The 22232-nt window shown below is 38.7% G+C and overlaps 1 pseudogene; it reads left to right on the top strand.

Moving 5' to 3' along the window:
• The first annotated feature begins 15204 nt into the window (after nt 1–15204).
• Nucleotides 15205–21887, top strand: LOC143390074 (voltage-gated potassium channel regulatory subunit KCNG3-like; annotated as a pseudogene).
• Nucleotides 21888–22232: the final 345 nt, after the last annotated feature.

The raw sequence follows: 22232 nt of genomic DNA on the forward strand, positions 1-22232 counted from the left end.
AGTTCAAATTGATGATATTCAGATTATCTACCTACTTCAGTGATGGTGCCCTCCAGGAGGAGGGAAAGGTACCATGTGCTCTGCTGCCAGTGAACAGATGCTACCTTGATGCAAACCCGGTGCTCAGAGGGGTCGTCTACTGTAGGAAACTTGTAGAAACAATTCCTGCTGACATTTCATTTTTTCTTTTGTCTCTTTTTTTTTAACTTTGAAAGTTAACTCTTTAAATGGGTGACTCTTTGGAATGACACGTTCCTGTAAGGAACTGAAAGTTTTGTTTGCATGTTTATTTTAGATCTTTATTTTTCAAGTAAACTTGTAAATGGTGGGCAGTAAGCATCTGCTGCTGCCTGTCATCCCTCAAGCCCCTGTGGAGGCTCTGTATTTTGAGAAACAGTGTGCTTAGTATACAGACTTTATTTATGCAAAGTTTAATGGGATCTGTAAATACTGGTGCATTTCTTACAAGTTTTTGAGAAACAGGATTCGATTTTAATATTAACTTTTAATGGTGGTGGGATAATTCATAACATGTGTTTCAATTTTATTAATCTGTACACAGGATATGAAGAAGTAAGAAGATAGAGAGATTTGTTCTTAGTTTGGAAGATTCTATTTAATCAGGGCTCTCTGTTCAAAAAGCAATAGCTTCACATCTTGTTCCTGTGAGGCTCATTCACTGTAAGATGAATGTGTGTTATATTTGATATGGATGAAATGGAGGTCTAGAATTCAACTCCCTGCATGTAAATATTCCTCAAAGCAAAGTGTGCATATGATACTTGTATAATAAAATTATTCTTGATAGAATCTGTGGGAAAAAAAGTAAAATTAAATTATGGATATGTGAAACTAAGCCAATCATATTAAAAATACAGGTAATCAGTGATCAAAACTCACCTCTTCTGCTTTTTTTGTGGTGTCTTGCTATGATCCCTGCATTTCAGGCTGTTTATATGTCTTCTGTGTCTGCGAGATGGAAGTGTTCCGTGGTGAGTGATTGCATGCCTTCCAGTCACATCACACTGAAGGCTTTGACGTGGCCATGATTGGAATAATTATAATAGGATAATGACAAAGACTGGAAACTAGGGCTTTTATTTTCCTTATTAGTCTGTTTTCAGGCATAGACTAATATGCTTATGACCACAATTGTGCAAATTCTAAACTCTTAACTAAAAAAGAAAGGAGAGAAGGAAAAAAAGAGGAGAAAGCAGAGCTTCTCCCAGTGTGCTAACCTTCATATGTTGCTTTTCTCTGCAGATATCTGTGATGCTCTGCTGGCCTCTGCCGTGCTTTGGGTGTCATTCAGCAGCTCTTCAGAGCTGTCCAGGAGCCATGGCCTTGGCTTTGCAAGTCTAAATCAGAGAGATGATGAGTCAGCCGTTGTCTCTGCTCCTTCCTCAGAGAGAGCTTGCATCTTTATTTTTGTTTCTGTAGCTCAAAAATTAATTATTTTCATTTTAATGAAATTGAAGAATTTAGACTTTTCATGTTCTCTTTCTTTGTATTTTAAATGTATTTTTATTTTCTTTGGATAAATTTCTTCCTTATTAGTTGCCAATAAATTCTCCTAAACAAAATTAAGTCAGAATGGAATTATTGGAGCTATTCATTATTTCCAGTTATACCAAATCTTTTTAGTATAACAATAGACTATGAAAAGTGAGCTGATCATGAAAAACTGAAATATATCAATATATAAAAGAGCCAACATCAGAGCCACTGGGATTAGTCAGCAGGCCACCACACAGTGTCTCTGTGATGGAAAGAGTCCAGGGCTGCCTGATGGACAATGAGCATCATCCTGGGACATCATATGAGAGGAAGCCAGGGGAAGGCTGTACTGATAGTAGGGATTTCCTTCCCAGGTAGTATGAAGGAAGCTGTGGACTTGCTTTTTGGAGATGAATCATTCCATCTTAGGACTCCAGTGTCACTGAGTAAATTACTTTTTCTGTTGCACAAATAGTAGTTCAGAGGATTAAATAAGTTAATACAATTAAAATAAATCTCTCTAAGAAATTCTAAAAAGGTAGACTGATTTTTCTGTGAAAGGTGAGCTAATTCATTCAGGAAATACAATTTAAAATGAGCTCTGCCACTTCTAAGTACATCCTTGTAAGTATTGGTGATGTAGCCTGGAGTTGAGTATGTGCTTTCTTTATGTAATATTCCAGAGATCTGGTTTTAGTATAGCTTGAGTTTCTTTATCCATTTAAAATCAAGCATGATGCTTAGTTATCAGATACATTGATAGGAAAGAGTCGATACAAGAGAAAAATCCAGAAAGTGATACTTAAATATAAAATATTTAAATTGCCCATGATTATCCTCTCTCATTTTTTTAAATGTGCTTGAGCAGAGCTGGGGATGTGCCTCAAGTGGTAGCTTGCTCGCCTGGCATGTGTGCGGCCCGGGTTCGATCCTCAGCATCACATACAAAGATGTTGTGTCCGCTGAAAACTAAAAAATAAATATTAAAATTCTCTCTCTCTCTCTCTCTCTCTCTCTCTCTCTCTCTATCTCTATCTCTATCTCTCTCCCTTTAAAAAAAATGTGCAGGAGCATCCTGTGGCCTGAGAATAAAACTTCAAATCTCATTCAATATATTGTAAAATATATTGTCATTGAAACCAGAGTTCAACTATTATTTACATTATCAAATTAACAAATTACCAAATTAATTTTTATCTGGTGATTAATACCATGTTAACATCTAAATTTTCAGTGGTTGCAAAGATTATAATAACTAAGTAAGCACTCAATTTTTTTAAATTTTATTTTTAAAATTTTTAAAATTTATTTTTTTAATAAATGATAGCGGAAAGTATTACAATTCTTATTGCACATATACAGAACAATTTTTCATATCTCAGATTGTATATAAAGTATGTTCACACTAATTTGTGTCTTCACACATGTACTTTGGATAATGATGTCCATCACATTCCACCATCCTTGCTAACCCCCCTCCTGTTGAGAGTCACAGATAAGTCAAGATGGTGCTTGGCATTTTGCCAGAGGGAGTGGTTTGTGAAGTAATGCCAGTGCCAGCGAGCCATTAAGTGTGGAGATTCCTTAATGACTGACTGCTGTATCTAGTTTATGTTAATTGAGTTAAGCTGTGTGTAATTAAGATGATGAGGATTCCTTGATGGCTGATTGATGTATCTGGATGATGTTAATTGAAATAAGCTGTGTATAATGAGTTAGGTATATATACCTCTACTGTCCTACAATAAAGCGGCTTGCACTGAATCAATCTTCACAAGTTGCTTGTCACTCCCCCAGGGCTATTTTGCCCAGTCAGCCAAACTGTGGCACCATCCCTTCTTCTCCTACCCCACTGTCCTATCTAGAGTTCATCTATTCCTCCCATGCTCCCCATCCCTACGCAACTATGAATCAGCCTTTTTATATCAGAGAAAACATTTGGCATTTGTTTTGGGAGGATTGGCTAACTTCACTAGCATTATCTTCTCCAACACCATCCATTTACCTGCAAATGCTATGATTTTATTGTCTTAATGCTGAGTAATATCCCATTGTGTATATATGCCACATTGTTTTGTCCTTTCATTTACTGAAGGGTCAATTCAATTATTTTAAAGAAGCCCAGTGGGCTTGCATGTTGTGTTTTTGATCTGCAAAGGCACAAACCTGTTATGATTCAGGCTTCCCTGCAGTAGGTACTTTGGAGGTTATAAACATACAGAGGAAAAAGTCTTCTAGTTTCAAATCTACTCTTTTCCATTATATATCATTTTAAAAAGTTAACAGCTCAGAATATGATAAGCAGTCATTAAAAAATGGTAGTACTAAATTCACCATGCATATTTAGATTACACTGCATATTTAAGTTAATTTTTCCTGAGAGAGTGGCATTCAGCTGAATAGGTTTACTGTTTATGGATGCAACTCTGATTGCATGTAATGTGTGTTTCAATAAATATTCCTTGATATTGCTGCCAAACTTCATGCTTATTCCTAAAGTGTGATTTACAAAACTTAATGCATCAATACTTTTTCTGAAGGAGTGCTTATGTGTTTTCAGTTTTATGTGTATGATTTTCCTTTTATACTCATGCATTTTATTTATTTCTGTATTTGTGTTGTTTTCTATTGATTTATGAAAAGTAATAAATTATTTCTTAGCAACACTTTTGTGACAAATAAAGGAAAGTTGTCTTATGAACTGTACTGAGAAGGCTGAGTAGAGAAGTCTGGGCAGGTTCAGGTGTTTCCAGTGACCAAAGACAGAGAGGTAGTTCCCAAGGGGCTGAGCATCATGGTAAGTGATCTTGTGGCCATGTTAGAGTCAGTGATTATTTTTTTTTGAGTTTCTTACTGGAAGAGAAAAATTATTGTAGCGATAGTAATGGATTTGTATTATCATTAAACATAGAACTAAATGCTTTTTGAGTTCATTTTTTTTATTTATACATGATAGTAGAATATATTTTAACATATAAAAATAGAGTACAACTTCCCATTCTTTTGGTTGTACATGATGTGGAATTACATTTGTCGTGTATTCATCTTTGAACATAGGAAAGTAATGTCAGATTCATCCTACTATCTTCTCTATTCCCATCCCCACTTCTTTCTCTTCATTCCCCTTTATCTAATCCAAAGTACTTCTATTCTTCCCCTACCCTAATATGAGTTAGCATCCACATATAAGAGAGAACATTTGGCCTTTGTTTTTTGGGGATTGGCTTATTTCACTTAGCATGATAGTCTCTAGTTCCATCCATATACTGGCTAGTGCCATAATTTTATTTCTCTTTATGGCTGAGTAATATTCCATTGTGTATACATACTACATTTTAAGAGTTTAGTTTTCAAAGCTCTGCTTGTGGTGGTTCTTCTGGAATTCCCATTTAAATCCTGAGAATAAATTCCAGGTATACATTTAATAGAGTGGCCCTGAAATGATATGCCTTAACTTTTTATTTCAAGAAATATAACTGTTTAAAAGTTAACATCTCACAATGTCTCCACTAATTTTTTTAAATTGATAGATTTAAAAAAAACCCTTCATTTTGTTTATTTATTTTTATATGGTGCTGAGGATTGAACCCAGTGCCTCACACATGTGAGGCAAGCGCTCTACCACTGAGCCACAACCCCAGCCCCCAAATTGATAGATTTTAAGAAGTAAAACTTATTCCCAATTAAGAAAATTCATGTCATTAGATACAGGTAAAATTTCTTTTTTTTTAAAGACACTTTTTATTGTTGTTTACTTTCAGGACAAGTTTAATTTACAATTAAATATCAGTTCAATTTTAAAGCCTTGAACATGGCCATCTTTTTGCACCAAAATATTTTCCTCTTTAATTAGGGGTTATAAGTTTACTTATTTGAATTGTCCATTAAAGAAGTACTCTCAATTTTAGCTTTTGACCAGAAGTGCATATCTAATGCATTGTTACTGAGATGTATTTTGACTGACATGGTCCAACAATAATTATATTCTTGCAATTTTTAAAATTATCTATTAAATTTTTTTATTAGTTGCTCTCAATACAATGATCTTGGCATATCATACATTTTAATCAAATGGGGTATGATTTCTCATTTTTCCAAGTGTACAGGTTGCAGTATCATATTGGTTATACGGCCACGTATATACATACAGCAACACTAGTGTCTACTTTATTCTGCTGCCCTTATTATCGCCCCCTTCCCCTCCCCTCTCCTCCCATCACCTTTCTCCACACAATCAAATGTGACACATTTCTCTTCCCCCCCCTCACATAATCATCGATGTATTTTGTATAATGACGAGGGTCTTTTTCCACCTTTCATGCAATTGATAGAGGTGAAATTTCTAACAAAATTGGATTTGACTGTTTACTTTGTTGCCATCAAAATTAAATTTGTATTTTCTAAAATTAAGAGTATGTCTCATATAAAAGTAGATTGCTGAATATGCCTTCTAAATAAGAACATGCTATAATACTAATTTTCACTTTTACTTTTCAAAAACTTTCTTAAGAATCTTTGTACTCCACATTTATCCAGTTAAATGTTAAAAAATAAAAAAAAACACCCAAAGAACTATCTTCATGTGAGCTTTCACTTCACAGTTTGCTTGTTCATGGAGTCTAGTGACCATTGATAAAGCTGACTCATAGCATTCAGATGCTTCTGCCTTCCAGCCTCATTGGCACCTTCTCATTCTGTCAGTAATAGGGGCTATAGGTGCAGACCTCCAGACCAGAGCCATGGTCTTGGCAGAGGTGGTTAAATTGACTAGCAAATCATATCAGTTTTTTTCTACTTCCCCAAGTGCTTGCATAAATGCTCCTTTTCAGGAAAGGATTGCTTTGTTCATAACTCAGATGCTGAGTTTGTGAGCTCTAAAGCTGAAAGTGGCCACCTGCATGGGTGATCACATTGAAGATAGTGGAAATTGTAAACTGCTTTTATTGCAACTGTATCAAAAGTGGCAGTGAGAATGAAGTATCTTTTTTTTCATAACAAAAGAACATGGAGACAAATGGAACTGATTTGATTGTTTCTTTTTTCCTTGTAATTCTTGGCCTTACCAATGCCATTGAATATGTTTCCACAGAACATGGACTGCACTCATCTGCCTTCATTCCCCTTTATCTAATCCAAAGTAATTCTATTCTCCCCCTACCCCATTGTGAGTTAGCATGAGCTAATCTGTGATATGCGTTCTGTGGAAACTGTACTTTGAATTTTGTATTTTAACGTTTATACCTCATCTGTTGGTGGAGCCAGGAAAATATTTTCCTAATACTTCCAATACTAGTCATTGCTGAGCATTTTAGAAACTCTTGTTAACACTAAGATACTTATTTCTCACTTCCATAGAGTTAATAGTATGTACATTTATGTTATGAGCATCAGGAAGATAAATTTAAAAATAAAATGATTAGATAAGGGAAATTATTTAAATTTGTCCATAAGATACTAAATAGATTCTTACAACATGAGGATTGACTATTTGAATTCTGAAATTTTCCAAATAGCATATGATATAAAATTTATTGGCTTTTAATCCAAGGAATGTTTCTTAAAAACTTGAAAGAGTAAACGATAATTTAAAATATCTGAAAATATGTCAATCTCTGATACAAATCAAAATATTACTAAATATTCAATGTGAGTCTTACCTCATATTTTTTTCCATAGAACCTAGGTTTGTTTTTTTGTTTTGCTATGTTTTGTTTTTGTATATTCATCATTATAAACAGGCAGATGCCTAATGGAATTTGTCTATGTTCCATCAAGTAGGTCAATTCAAATCACAGCAAAGGGACTTGCAAACCAGATTTCTATAAAGGTGAATGAAATACAGGGATGATTTTGCCTTTGCACATCAGATATTTAATTCGATTTATTTTTTCTAAAAATTTTAGACCTATGAGGGCCAAGAAATTTTCTGTTTTTAAGCTACCATTATTTTTGTCCTGAGGGGGAAATTTTTTTTTAAACCCTGCAAGATGCACTGTGAGTGTGAAGTGCTGTGGACAGGCCAAAGGTAAAAATTTGTGTTTTCAATATTTCCATATAGTAGCACACAATCCTGTCTTGGCAACTACATAGCTTTATTTATTCAGCTTTTACAGACTTCAAAACGGTAGTATTGGTGAAGCACCTTGAAACAACAAGGTTTGGACAGAATCTGCCCTGGAGTCATTATATGGAAGGTAAACATTGATCTGCTCTGGTTCTTTCCTGCTCTTCCTCTAGTTTAAGAGCTTCCATATTCTCCATAGAGTTGAAGTTACCATATGAGACAAACAGAATAAATCGGCCAGGTTTGTTGTAGTCAGCAGCCTTCAGAGAGGTGTGACTTTGTCTCCAACTACATCAAATTATAGAATTACCCTCAGAATCTGGGCTCTGCTTGACTCAGTTGCCTGGTTTGAATGGTTGAACAATTTCCAGGAATGCTTAGATTTATTAGTGTTGTTCCTTCCTTCCAATATGGTATTTGGATGCACAGGACAGTCTCCTGCACTTGGGGAAGTGCATGATAGGAGGAGACATCATGGTATATGTCAACTCTTCATGCTGGTCCTTGGCTCTTCCTGATGCTGAGGGATTTTGCCTGGCCTTAACCCTGAAGACATGTTACATCTTCTCCTGAAGCCTGTGGTGGACTTTCTAAGTGTTTCCAGGGAGCAGTCATCATCCTGTGCTGAATGTGTCCCATGTCATTTGGCTTCTTGATGATGGTGGGGCCTCCCTGAAGTATGTGAGTCTCATTTATGGCTGGAGCAGAAAGTCAGGGCCTGGATTATGTTTATTTTGCCCCTGTCATGTTGATCTTCTGTTTAGATTCTGTTAGACTCAGCTTACTTCTTTGCCTCCTTTTGATGGGAATTCTGGGTCACTCTGAGCCAGTGGAAAAAAGTATTGATGGGTTTTGTCCTGGCAGGTTAGGCTCAGAAATGACCTATCAGCTCAGCTGCAACAGCTAATAACTTTGCCCTATGAAACCACAGAGGGCATGGAAAATAAAAGCTTTACATTGCCAGGGAGTGTAAAACCAGGAACTGCAGACTGTCTCTGACTTGGCATGGTCCAACATGTGATTTTTCAGCTTTACCATGGTGTGATAGTGATATGCATTCTGTATAAATTGTACTTTGAATTTTGTATTTGAACATTTCTTGGGCCACATGATCTAATACTAAGGTTGAACAACCTGTACTCTATAGAATATTGTGTATTTGGTAGGTTAGGTGTATTTAATACATTTTTTCCATTTTCAATATTTTTAAATGATGGGTTTACCAGTTTTAATGCCATATAAAGTGAATGAATACAGTATTTGGAAAAGGGTGGTAAAGGCAAATGACCACTTTGACCTACAAAATCATATCCCTAAATTCCACAGGGAAACAAAGCAAAAGACTGCCTGTACTTTTCCTCTGACTTTTCTGATCCTCTGGGCCTTTGTCCCTGAGAAAGGAGTGTGGATTACTATCCCACCATGTGTTAGCTAGTTCTTCCTCCTGAGCAACCAAAAGTCATCACATCCTACTTTCCTCTTTTCTGAATTGTTCTTACTCTCCCTGGATTCTCTGGGACTTAAAAGTATAATGATCCCTGGCAAACAGCAATAACTAAAGGTGAGGAATGACAACTAAAGTAACTTATTTCAAAATTATTTTTGTGTATATGATCTGTGTGTTTAGTGTATCATGTAGACCACAATTTTTTCATGAAAAATTTCCAATCATTTGAGAATAAGTAGTACCTAATGCTCACTTGGTACCTTCCCAAATAGTGTTGGGAGGCCTCTTGGGACCAACCAAATTCTAACCTAGTTGGGTAGCAAATTCTTTTTCTTTTCTTCTGCAATATAACTATTCTTATTTTTTAGCTTCTTATATTACTCATGATACACTGCAGTACAATGAGAATATTAGTGTGTGCTCTTTATATAACCAAGATGCCTTTGTTTACTTAACCTGTTTATGAATGAAATGCTTGTCCCTATTGAGGTGTATTTTACCCATGGCTTGCCATATTTTCCATGGCTTCTCATCCATGCACAAACAGCTGCATTGCCTCTTCTGGGGAATGAGAAATTTCAGTTTTCCACATTCAGAGATCCTGGTAAAAGGTCTACCAACAAAGGGAGCCTTCATTCCTAGCCAAAGGCTGAGGTTGAATTAGCGACATTTTATGAGGCAGTTGGGATCACTACAGTGCATGGATCCTTTCTAAATGAAAGCACAAGGGATTCCTAAACAGCAGGTCTAATTTGTAGCATAGAAATTGCTCCAGACTAATGGAATGTCTCATTTTGCTGAATGTTAGTGGAGACCTTTCTGAGTAAAGGTTGACTATAAGACTGTTTCTGGGACTCCCTCACCTCTCTTCCCCATAATCCTTGAAGTTTGACTCCTATGATGTTGCTCCATGGAAATAAGTTCAAATGTCTAAACTATGGGGACACATGCCCCCTCTTGGAATGTTCTTTATGAGTGGAATTCACCATTTGTGAAGCTTGGACCTCCTCTATTATACCACCTCTAGGACCTCCTCTTGGACCTCATGTGTATTATATATATATATATATATATATATATATATATATATATATATATATATATATCCTATGACAGGGAATCTACTTGTGCCTCTTCTCTCCCAAGACCCTCACAGCACATTTAAAAGTTGCAGTGAATTAACATATCATAGTATCCTTAGAGAAAATGTCTTTCCATCAATAGGATTTCTTTCCCAGAATCATTTGGCAGACCATACCATTGTATTTAGTTCTCATGGAATTATTTCTGAGGGCCTCACCATTGAATTTCCTGCCATGGATGTATACTACATTTAATTTTTGAAAAAAAAAAAAAAACAGTGACTAACTAACTTCCTTAGGAATAGTAACAAAAAGCTCTCAGATTTGGGGTACCTGGCCTCCTGCTTGCTGGGCAGACTCCCAATTGTTATGAGGATATCAAAGGGACATACTACTGTTCTGACCTCCTGTGTGGCAATCTGAAATCTTATGTATTGAAGTAACTCGGGGGACCTCTGGAAGATGCACAGAGATGTTTTCATTGACCCTGATCAGATCTTTAAACAACACCTCATAAATGTGAGGATTTTACATGAGAAAATTAGCTTGGTGGTATACCTTATTCATGCATAAATTAGATACTGTATATATTTAGATTGTCAATAGGCTTTCTAGGCAATTCTAGTTTTATTTTTAATGTGAAAAGTTAGCAGAACTGTTTTAGAATTTGTCAGTAAAGAACTTCCAACAACTAAGACCTGAAAGCACCAGATCAACACAGATCTTCAAAATGTCATGGTGCCTCTCTGGCTTCTTCCTTTTCAACTTGTCCAGGAGACTGTGCACATGAAAAAACAGAGTAACACACAATATTGGTAGATTTTTGTTTATGTAGGAAGAGCAACAGAAGTGCATATCAAATGCCAAAAGGCACTGAAAGTTGTTGCTGGGGATGGTACAAACAAAACTTCAGGAAGCTAGTGGTGACCTTTCATGATGTGTTCCCAAACCAGGCTCCTTTTGCCCACATAACAGCATGCCAGTCACTGAAATGAGTTTCGTAAAGGAGCAAGAGTTTATCCACAAGTTGGCCAAGCATGAAGATGGGAAGCATAAGTCTTATATTGACCTCCTGGGAATAGAGTTTGGGGACATTAATGGGATTTGGAAACAGGGTATTTAAGATGTGGGCATAATTGGAGGTGAGGTAATCAGTGGTTTTTATAGGTGTAATCAATCTTCATGGCTCTTCCTGGGTTGTGTGTTCAGAAAATGTCATCATTAGCATGATATGAGAGTGGAGGTTTGGCCTTTTGACATCAATAGGACACCCGTTGCATACCTGAACAGGCCCATGGGAAGAGTCCTTTTTAAAAAACAAACAAAAAATAAAACAAAATTAAAAACAGCCTTCTCATGCCTGAAATATAACCTTGGTAACCATTATCATTGTAACACCTGTGTCAGAGGTGCTGGCTGCAGCAAGGCTAGTAGGAGACTAATATTATTTTGCTAAACTGAATGACCTTTAGACTTAGTGATTTTTAAAGGTAACTAAAAGAAGTAACTAAGCAGGGAGTATAGGGCCTCAGAGTCAGAGAAGTACAAAGGCTTGATTAGTTTAAGTGAGAGTAGGCCAGCTGTGTTTGCTGTAGGCTAGTAATTATCAAATTTAGGGTTCTTTTTTCCCTTGGATACTTGGGAGACAAATTCTTCTGATGGTTAAGTTCTTGAGAATGACCTGAGTGGGGAATAGGAGGTTGACCTTGATGGAGCCTTTGAGCTACAGAAGATACATATTTACCATTGTAGGTCATTCTTTTACTACATGCCCAAGGGATGATTGTGGCCCATCTAGCAAGGGTTTGGTTTTAAATGTACTTTTTTGCCTCAGTATTTCTGACATTTAATGAACATCTCAGATTGATCAATATAAACTTATTTTCAATTTATTTTTGAGTTGCTTATTTGCAGAGCCACTGTAGAGTATGTATGCACTTCATGAGAAACAGTTTTACCATTAGGTTTTTGAGTGTGATTTTTTAAATTATGGATGTACTTTTTGGGAAATTGCACACCAGCTCAGGTTTCTGGAAAATTGCAAGAAACATGGAGAAGGGAATCAGAGCACAGCTAGATGGATCTAGAGATAAGATTCTGCATTTTCTACAACCTGGTAGCCAGAAAACATGCATGTAGATAACTGGAATTGTTCACTAAGGAATGAAAGCTAAAGTAAATACTTTTGTATTTTCCAGGGTCATGTGCAAAACCTCAGGTGTAAAGCCCCGAGATCTCTGAGAGAGTGAGCAAGTACCATGCATCCAGCTGCATGCATCTTCCTGTGAACACTGCCTGTTCTCTGCCCTCCAACTCGCACTGGTTATCTAGAAACCCAAATGAGACACCTGCGAATTCAGATGCAGTTAAGTGAGGAAAGATACAGAGCTGGTTCCAATGCAATTAGAAACAATGTTAACAGTGGGGGAAAACATACCTTGGCTACAATTCCAATTTAGCATGTATTTGAGTGAAATCTGGATGCCCTGAAGTTGGGCAAATCTTTTAATTTATCTGTGCTCTTATGCTTGTTAGTGCTTGCTTTGCAGGCACAAGGCCCAGGGTTCAAACCCCAGTACTTACACACAGACAAAAAAAAAAAATAGAGGAAGGCATGCAGTTATTTTCACCTTTCATCTCTGAGTAATTTTCCTCTCTTTAAAAAGCTGACACTCAATAGGGCAGTGTATTCCCAGGGGCCACCAAAGCATTGGCCAGTGTAATCATCTTTGGCCCGAGTAATGAAGGTAGGGAAAGTCCTGAGCTTTTCACATGATTGTGGCTAGTTTTGTTTTCTTCATTTTCTCATCTTCTTCTCCAAATTATTCAATATTTTTGAGTTACCTCCTGAGGAACCTGTAGTAAAACTGGCAGATGACTGATGACTAATCATGGAATTGCTACAGATTGCAGCACTTGGTGTGACCTCTTGCTGTAATTGCCATGAGGGCAGCAATACCTGCTGCAGGCAGCCTGACTGTTTTCCATCAGGTTATGGTACCTGGAGGGGAATTATTAGGCACTTCACACATGTTCTTATTGGATCTTTACACAGGCGGAAAAATGTTGCTGTGGCAGATAGCCTCCCAGACTTTAGGATCTTGCTCTGTGCAATGGGGGCCCTGTGGACATGTTTTTATTTCTATAAATAGGTTTTTGTTGTTGCTGCTTTTGTTTTGTTTATTCTGCCAATTTTTCTTTGAAGAGGCTGAAGGTGGTGAAGAGGAGGCAAGTAGCCTATGCTGTGGGCAGTGGGAGAGCTGTGGTGATAGAAATAGGTAGTTTACAAAATGAAAAAAAAGAGATATGTTAATAATATGTTCATTTCCTCTTACTCATGAAGACATGCAAGATACAACAGTGTGCTACACAAAATATTTGCCAGTACCATTGCTTAGAACAGTATTTTCCCATAGTAAAAACTGCTTTTCATTTTAAATTTGTGCATCTTGTTTGAAATTTCAGATTAAAATGTAAATAGCATATGAGATCTATGATATCACAGGATAGCAAGAGCATAAAAATAAAGAAAGAGAATTATGAAACAAACAAAAGAAATTAACGTAGCTGAGTGCCTGGTGAATGCCAGAGACCATGCTCTGTGCTTTACGTACATTTATTCCCCGAATCCTCACATGGGCCCTGCTATGTAAGAATAAAGAGATTGTGTGAGAGAGGACTCCAGTTGTAACCCAGATCATTATGAAGTCACAGGCCATCAGCTGCAGGCCTACACAAAAAACTTTCTTGTCACAGCCAGCATGGGGGATTCAGGTCAGAGATGCAATTGTGACTGTGAAGTTAAGATGATTCAGCATGTTGATTCTCTTCCTCAGGGCACAGGGGAAGCAGGTTCTCTAAGTGTAGGCAGGTGCATAAAAATGACTACACCCTTTCAAGGTTTGTTTCTGTGAAATTAAGTCAGTGTCTAAAAGCATCTGTATTTCAATTCTACAAGAAATGAGAATCAAAAAGGATTGTTTTTTTACAGGGCTATGGGCCTGTGCAAGGCCTTGTGCATGCTAGGCAAGTACTGTACCACTGAGCTATACTTCCAGCCCCAGGATCAGTGCTTTAAGTTCCCTAAAGATACCATCTACACCACATAACACACCCACTGTTTTGAAATTAATCACAAGGAGACACAGAGGTGAACAGATGCTGTGCGCAAACTACCTATTGACTCATTCTTTTTTTAAATATTTTTTAGTTGTTGATGGACCTTTTATTTATTTGTTTGTATGTGGTGCTGAGGATTGAACCCACATGCTAGGCAAGTGCTCTGTCACTGAGCCACAACCCCAGCCCCCCCCCCCCGCCCATTGCCTCATTCTTAACAATCATTATCCAGCTCTTGTAAATAGATGAACACATGACACATCATGACACCTACCTTTTATGGAATACTGGAATATGCAGGCCCTTTCTGTTAAAGGAATGAAGTAAATATACTTATTGATAAACAAGGTTTAAGAAACATTTGGTAAAGCACAGAAAAACAATGTACTACTGTTGAGAGGTGCCACTCAGGAAACAAGTGCCCATTAGCCTTGAGTGATGAGAATATGGAGATGTGGCAAGCCAGCCATTGTCCATGTGTGTATGAACTATGGGCATCAAGAACACAAAGTGAGGGGGCAGCTGCCCGAGCTGCGGCGGGCGGGAGCGCCTCCCGGAACCCGGAGTCTTCCGCATGGCGCCTCCCCTCGGCGCCCGCGCCACTCAGGGAGGACGGCGCCGCCGCCTTGGAGAGGGCACCCCAGCATCGCAGGGGGCATCCCCGGCGCGAGGGGCGGCGGCGCCAACACAGACTCGTTCCCAGCCAGTGGGGCGCAGCGCTGGCACCTGAGGGGACTCCCCCGCCACCCGCAGGTACTGCCGCGCGGAAGGCGCGCTGCTAGCCGCGACGCTGGGCTGCTAAAAGCCCAGCTAAAGGAGAGGAGGCTAAAGCCGAGGGGCTCTGGACCCGGACCCATGCGGGGCAGAGAGGAGCCCTGAGGGAGAGCGGCCCCCGATGGCGCTCTCCCCGGTCTGCCCGAGGCAGGCAGGCCCCAGGCAGGCCCCGAGCGGCGGCCGGGCGACCCTTGAGCTGAGGGTCCCCAGGGCAGCCAGCCATGACCTTCGGGCGCAGCGGGGGCGGCCTTGGTGGTGCTGAACATGGGCGGCGCCCGGTACTCGCTGTCTCAGGAGCTGCTCAAGGACTTTCCGCTATGCCGGGTGAGCCAGCTGCACGGTTGTGGCTCGGAACGCGACGTGCTCCAGGTGTGCGACGACGTGAGCGCAACGAGTACTTTTTCAACCGGCACTCGGAGGCCTTCGGTTTCATCCTGCTCTACATGCCGCGGCCAGGGCAAGCTGCGCTTCGCCCCGCGGATGTGCGAGCTCTCCTTCTACAATGAGATGATCTACTGGGGCCTGGAGGGCGAGCACCTTGAGTGCACCTTGAGTACTGCTGCCAGCGCCGTCTAGACGACCGCATGTCCGACACCTACACCTTCTACTCTGCTGAAGAACCAGGCGCACTGGGCGGCGACGAGGTGCGACCCCGCGGGGCCGAGGCGGCTCCCTCCAGGCGCTGGCTGGAGCGCATGCGGAGGACTTTTGAGGAGCCCACGTCGTCGCTGGCCGCTCAGATCCTGGCCAGCGTGTCCGTGGTGTTCGTGATTGTGTCCATGGTGGTGCTGTGCGCCAGCACGCTGCCCGACTGGCGCGCAGCAGCCGCTGACAACCGCAGCCTGGATGACCGGAGCAGGTACTCTGCCGTCCCTGGGAGGGAGCCCTCCGGGTAGGACGCATTGCTTCTCTGCACGTCTGTCCTGTAGTGTCTGTCTGTCCCGTCTGTCCGTCGAGTCTCCGTCCTGTCTGCCTGATGAGCCAGGCAGGGTTCAGGGCCCAGGGAGGCCCCATGGGCGCCAACTAAGGGAAGGGTTGGGCCCCGTCGTCACCCCTGTTTTCTGGGCACTGACCAGATCTGATACCTCTGCTAGAGACTCAGCTTGAGGGCGAGATCCCCAGGCCTGGGTAGGGGCAGACGGAGATACTCAAACCTCTTCTCTTTGTAGCTTACCTCTGAGCAGATAGAGACCTGCTAATTAATTTTCTCTAAACTTTTGTTGTTATTATGCAGTCATTTAACCCTGAGCATTTAATAGCAGTTTCAAATATTTGCCAATTTTTGGTGGTGTTTGAAAAGATGAAATCTTGTTCTGGCGAAATGTGATCTGCTGTGCTCTGCCCACACATGCTATACACCCTGCCCTCGGCATAATGTGTGCTGTAATGGAATTGCCATATGATAAAGGAGGCTAATTTAACGACAGACTCTAAATAATGAATGTCTGTGCCCTTTTCTGCCTTCTTTCTCTACCAGGGATGCAGTTAGTGAAGCTCCTGTCTATCTGCTACCAAAGAATCACACTGTGACTTTCAGAGGGTCTTCAGTAATGGGGAGGGATAGAACCCTTGCCTCTGGAGAAGAGAAAAACCCAAACTGCCTAAAACCCAGAAACAGTATCTGTGTAGTTTGTTTTGTTCTTTCCACTTTACTAGATGAAAGGAGAATATTTTAATCTGATTCCTAAGATGAGGCTTACCTCTTAATAGTGATAACACTTTTCTGTTTTTAGTACAAGTGAGTTTATTTTGCATATGTAGTGGGAGGAAAAAGCATACTAAAGTTGGACTTTCAAGGGAGACAGCCATTTTGGGCACAAAAATCAAGTTGTATATTCTGTTTTACCTTTGTTTGGTAACCCTTTAAAGATTCTCCCTCCATTCACTTTTGTATTCTATTTTTTTCCTAGTTACTTTTTAAATTCAAATTTGCACCCTGTGATCTTTTTTTCCTGATAGGCCTGTGGATGTTAGGAATGGTGCTATGCTTCTTGATTTTGCAGTGGATTATTTTCACATAATATTCTTCCTGAGGGAAGCAAAGATTTCTCCATAAATCTAAGTAAATAAAATTGTCTAGTATTATGGAGAAAAAAAAAACGAACACAAAGTGAAATGAACTGATGTTGTCCCTCTGTTCTCTGGTCTTTTTGCTTGCTCTGCCATAATCCAAACACACTCATAAGATGGACATGGCCTCCCTAGATGTCAGTCAACCTGCTGACATCAGACATCATGAGACTAGATTCAATCCCCTCAAACCTGACCCCTTGCCTCATTTAAGTGTCCTCTCCAATAAAAAGGTTCAGCAATTCTCTCTCTCTCTCTCTCTCTCTCTCTCTCTCTTTTCATTGACCTCTAAGATCAGAGGAGCCATCACAGGACCCAAATAAAAAAGGTATATTTCTGTCTCTGTGTGGTTATTTCATGCAGCTTAGTTCACCTGGAGTGACCCTGAGTGTTTAGTCATGAGATACGACATACTACATTGTGTGACGATTTTATATTCTTGAGATTGACATACATTTTCATGCACATAAATGTATGGAGTTTTTCTGGAAAAATACTTAAGAAAATATTAATGGAATTTCTTTTTCTGGGTATAGAAGTAGAGGTAAAGAATATAAAATTATTTCCAGTTTTAAACAACATGCATGCATTGCTATTCAATTAAATACTAGGATTTGAAATGAATAAAGAAAAAAAAATACTTTATAGAATTTTAAAAAATTATAGCATTCAATTTTCTATTTTAACCTTTTTTAAAGTATGTAGTTCAGTTGTTTTAAAAAGGCTTACATTGTTAGACTACAGCTCCCTGGAACTTTTTTATCTTGCAAAACTAAAATTTTGTACCACTGATCACTAATTCCATCCCTTTGTCTTTTGGAAGCAACTTCTTTGTTTCTATGATTTTGAATATTTTAAATACTTTCTACCAAGTGAAATTATACAGTGTATATCCTCTTATTACAGACTGATTTTTCTTAGCATATTATCTTTAAGTTTTATCCATGTTACAGCATTTGATTGGATTTCCATTTTTTATAAGGCTTCCTATATTCGACTATATGTGCATTCCACATTTTCTTCATCCATTAAATGTGTTCATGGATACTTTGGTTGTTTCTACTTCTTTGCTACTGCAAATAATGCTTTGGTGAATATGGCTATACAAATATTTCTATGATATCTGGATTTCAATGTTTTTGATTATATATATATATATATATATATATATATATATATATATATATATATATATATATATATACACACACACACACTCAGAAGTAGGATTGCTGGATTACATTAATTTTTTTAAAAAAATTACATTAATTCTTTTTTGGGAGAAACTTTCATGTTTTCCATAGTGGTTGCATTATTTTGCTTTTATCAACAGCACATATGGATTGTAATTTCTTTGCACTCTTCCCATAAAATTGTTTTCATTCATTTTCTTTACCCATTGAAATATAGTAAGTAGTTCTTTCTTATCCATGTTTCTCTTTCTGTGTTTTGTTACTATGGTCAACCATTTCTTAAAAACACTAACATTTGTCTTTTTTCTTTGAAGAGAGAGATACCACAATCATATAAATAACATTTATCATATCATTATAGTTGTTCCATTTTATTATCAGTTGTTGGTAATCTCTTACTGTGTCTAATTTATAAATTAAACTTTATCAAAATTGTGCATGTATTGACAAAACATATTATATTTAGGATTTGGCATTATGGGGCCTCCTCTGGGGTGTCCAAATTTGGCTCCCTTTGGGATAGGGGGACTATTGTACCCCTAGGATGTGTAGGGAAAGGAAGTCTGCAAATGCAAGTTTTTTGGGTTGAGCACCCTGATTTATTGTTGCATTTTCTTGTTGATATCCCAGAAACACAAGTCTCTGGCTTCAGCTTATCCAGGCCAGGTGTATTTAAAACAATAGTCCTGAGAAGTGAGGTGCTGTTGCCCCTCAGATGAAGGGAAGGCCTGCTGCTGCTGTCGTTCCTGTGGCTCAGCATTCCTCTGCTGTGGAGCACCCTGCTGTGTGCACCAGCACACATGCTGCACTCTGGGTCATTACTTAGGGAGGCCCAGAAAATCCACATGATCTTCACTGAGCCTAGTCTCCTCTGTTATGGGATGGTTTCTAAAATCTTGCCACTGTCTAGAGAGTTTCTTGGATTGGCAGATCTACAGCTTCCTGCCTAAGCTTTCCATTTTGCATCTAAAGCACTTTCAGTTATTTTTTTTTCTCTTGGTCTTCCATGTTGATCTCTTCCTTCAATTATACATTTGACATAAATTTTGTCATATATAACATATACATGATAATGGCTAGAAGACATTATTTCTACTCATTTTGCAAAATTTAATAAATTAAAATTAAATTAAGTTGATACATTTGAAAAACTCATTGCTTTTTGAAATTATTGTTTAAGTGATAATTTAGTCTTGAGTTTCCTTCATATCAATACAATCTAAATCATTTATCTCTACCGCGAATATATTCCTAATACAAGCTCTTTGATAAAAAATAAAAATAAATACCACTGCATTAAAAAAAATGTTTTTGTTATGGTACCAGGGATTGAACTCAGGGACACTCTACCACTGAGTCACATCTCAGCACTGTTTTGTATTTTATTTAGAGACAGGGTCTTCTAGAATTGCTTAGCACCTTGCCTTTGCGGAGGCTGGCTTTGAATTCACGATTCTCCTGCTTTAGCCTCCTGATCTGCTGGAATTACAGGTGTTTGCCACTGTGCCCAGCTACCCTTTTTAAAAATAAATTAGTACATTATCATTATAAATAAAATTGGGGTTCATTTTGACATAATTATACAAGCATGAGTATAATTTGTTCCAATTCAGGCCCCAGTACTTCTCCTTTTTCTCCCCTTCTCGCTTCCATTTCTTTTTCTCTACTGGTTTTCTTCTACTTACTTAGAGTTTTGTTAAAAATAGTCTTAACAGATATAAATAAAATATATTTCTGCTTAAAAGATAAAAGGACAAGTCCTCTAGGGATGTATCTTGCTATTACATCTGATATGGTGTCTTTCTAAATACTTACAAAGACAGTTTCAGGACAGCAGCATGCAGCTCACCTTCTGTTCATATCCTAGGTACTCTCTTCTCCCTGATTTATGATTGACAAGACTTTTTTTCACTTTATCCTCAAGAAAGAACACAGGTCTTCCCTCGCTAAGAGCTGAGGGAGAGCACAGCTTTGAAAAAAAATTAAAACATCAGGGCACAAAGAAGAAGGGCAGGCAGAAGAAATGCCAGAACTTGTCTTCAAAATATGTCTGCAATACACTGAGCAATGCTCAAAATAAATCACACTTCCTGTTCACCAGGCAAATGCATGTTTTTTGGGTTTGAGCACCTGTATTCTATTTCATATTTGTTTGTTCTTTTTAGAAGTTTGAATTTTAAGAATTCTATACAATTATGTATTGCAAAAAAGTTTTAGAGCTATCAAAAAAGATTCTAAAAAGTTAATACAGGGGCTGGGGTTATGGCTCAGCAGTAGTGTGTTCACCTAGCATGAGCGAGTCCCTGGGTTTGATCCTCAGCACCACATATTATTAATAAACAAAAATAAAAGTATTGTGTATAACTAAAAAATAAATATTTTATAAAAAGAAGTGAATACAGAATTGCTGTGGTACTATTTTTTAATCTGTATATCACTAGGTAATGAAAGAAAGGGTGAATTAACTGTATATCCTTGAAGTAGATCAAAAGTGTATACACTCAATTAGCTTCCAGCAATATCCAGGCTTTATTGATACACCTGCCTGTCAGTCAGAGCAATGAATCTTAAAAATGAAAGAAAAGAGTTCTGTCTCAGTTTCCTAGCTGCCCTGTACCAAAGTACCAGAAACTGGATGGTGTGAATGACAAAAATTTATTACCTTATGGTTCTGGAGTTAGATATCCAAAGGCAATGTGCAAGCAGGGATGTTACTCTGAAGGTTCTAGGGGAATATCTGTTCTCAGGTTCTAATGCTGTCAGCAATTATTGGTGTTCCTTGGTTTGCAGATGCATTACTCCAATCTGTCATCATGTGGCACTCTATTTGTGTTACATCATTGTTTTAGTAAACTGTGCTTCACTGTGACCAAACGACCTGACAAAAACAACTTAAAGGAGGAAGAGTTCATTTTGGCTCATGGATTTATAAGCTCAGTTCTTGGTCAGATAACTCCATAGCTCATAACTCAGTTCATGGTCAGATAACATGGTACAAAGGTGTGGCAGAGGATGTTAGTTCAGGACACAGAAATAAGAAAGAAGAGGGAGAGGTCTAGTCACCAGGGAAAAATATACACTCCAAAGGCACATCCCCCAGTGACCTACTTTTTCCAACCACATCCTGATGTGCCTACAGTTATCACTCAGTTAATCCATACCAATGGATCAAACCACTGATTAAGTTAAAGCTCTCACAATCTAATTATTTTACATCAGAATATTCTTGTATTGTCTCACAAATGAGCTTTTGACTTCATGTCTAAATTATAACATTCAGCCCAAACCCCTAAACGCTCATGTTTATTTCACAGTGCAAAATAGACTTAGTCTATTTTGACATAGATAGAGGGTTGGGACCAAAGCAAGAACTAAATTCACCTGGGAAAACAAGTTCTGAAGCTCCATGTCCAATATCTGGAGCACCTGGCACCACAATTCTTTCCAAAGGGCTTGTATAACGTCACCTCTGGACTTGCTATTTGTAGTCCACATGGACTTCTTCTTTACTTTTTCTGATATGTTTCTACAGTTTTCCTCAGCAGATGCTCCATGTTACTAACACCCTTGATGGTCTCCAGTGCAGCTTTGGGTTCCTTCTCACATATTCCTGTATTATCCTCTCAGGGATAGCCCTCTAACTCCAAACCTACTGCACTCTGCCTGGTCTCCCAGGTCTTCCTTAGAAATCCCAGTGGAAGCCTCCATGAATCCCTAACTCCATTATCCTAAAGTCCTTCAAAAAAACAAAGCACCACATGCTTGAAGCCAAGGTCAGCCATCATCTTGAGCAGTACCCAATCCTCTTACACTATTGGCTAAAGCAGTCTCTGAGTTCCTGGGCAATTGAGCATGCTGAAAAAATTTCTTAGACCCCCACCCTATGCAAGCAGGATGCCCTTATGGCTTCTTCTCAATGGAATTTTTGTTTTACACCCTTGAATCTGAAATGGGTATGGTCTTTCCAATTTCCAAAGTGCCCTCAG

This window comes from Callospermophilus lateralis, unplaced genomic scaffold (genome assembly GCF_048772815.1).
Source record: "Callospermophilus lateralis isolate mCalLat2 unplaced genomic scaffold, mCalLat2.hap1 Scaffold_89, whole genome shotgun sequence".
In the NCBI taxonomy this organism is placed as follows: domain Eukaryota; kingdom Metazoa; phylum Chordata; class Mammalia; order Rodentia; family Sciuridae; genus Callospermophilus; species Callospermophilus lateralis.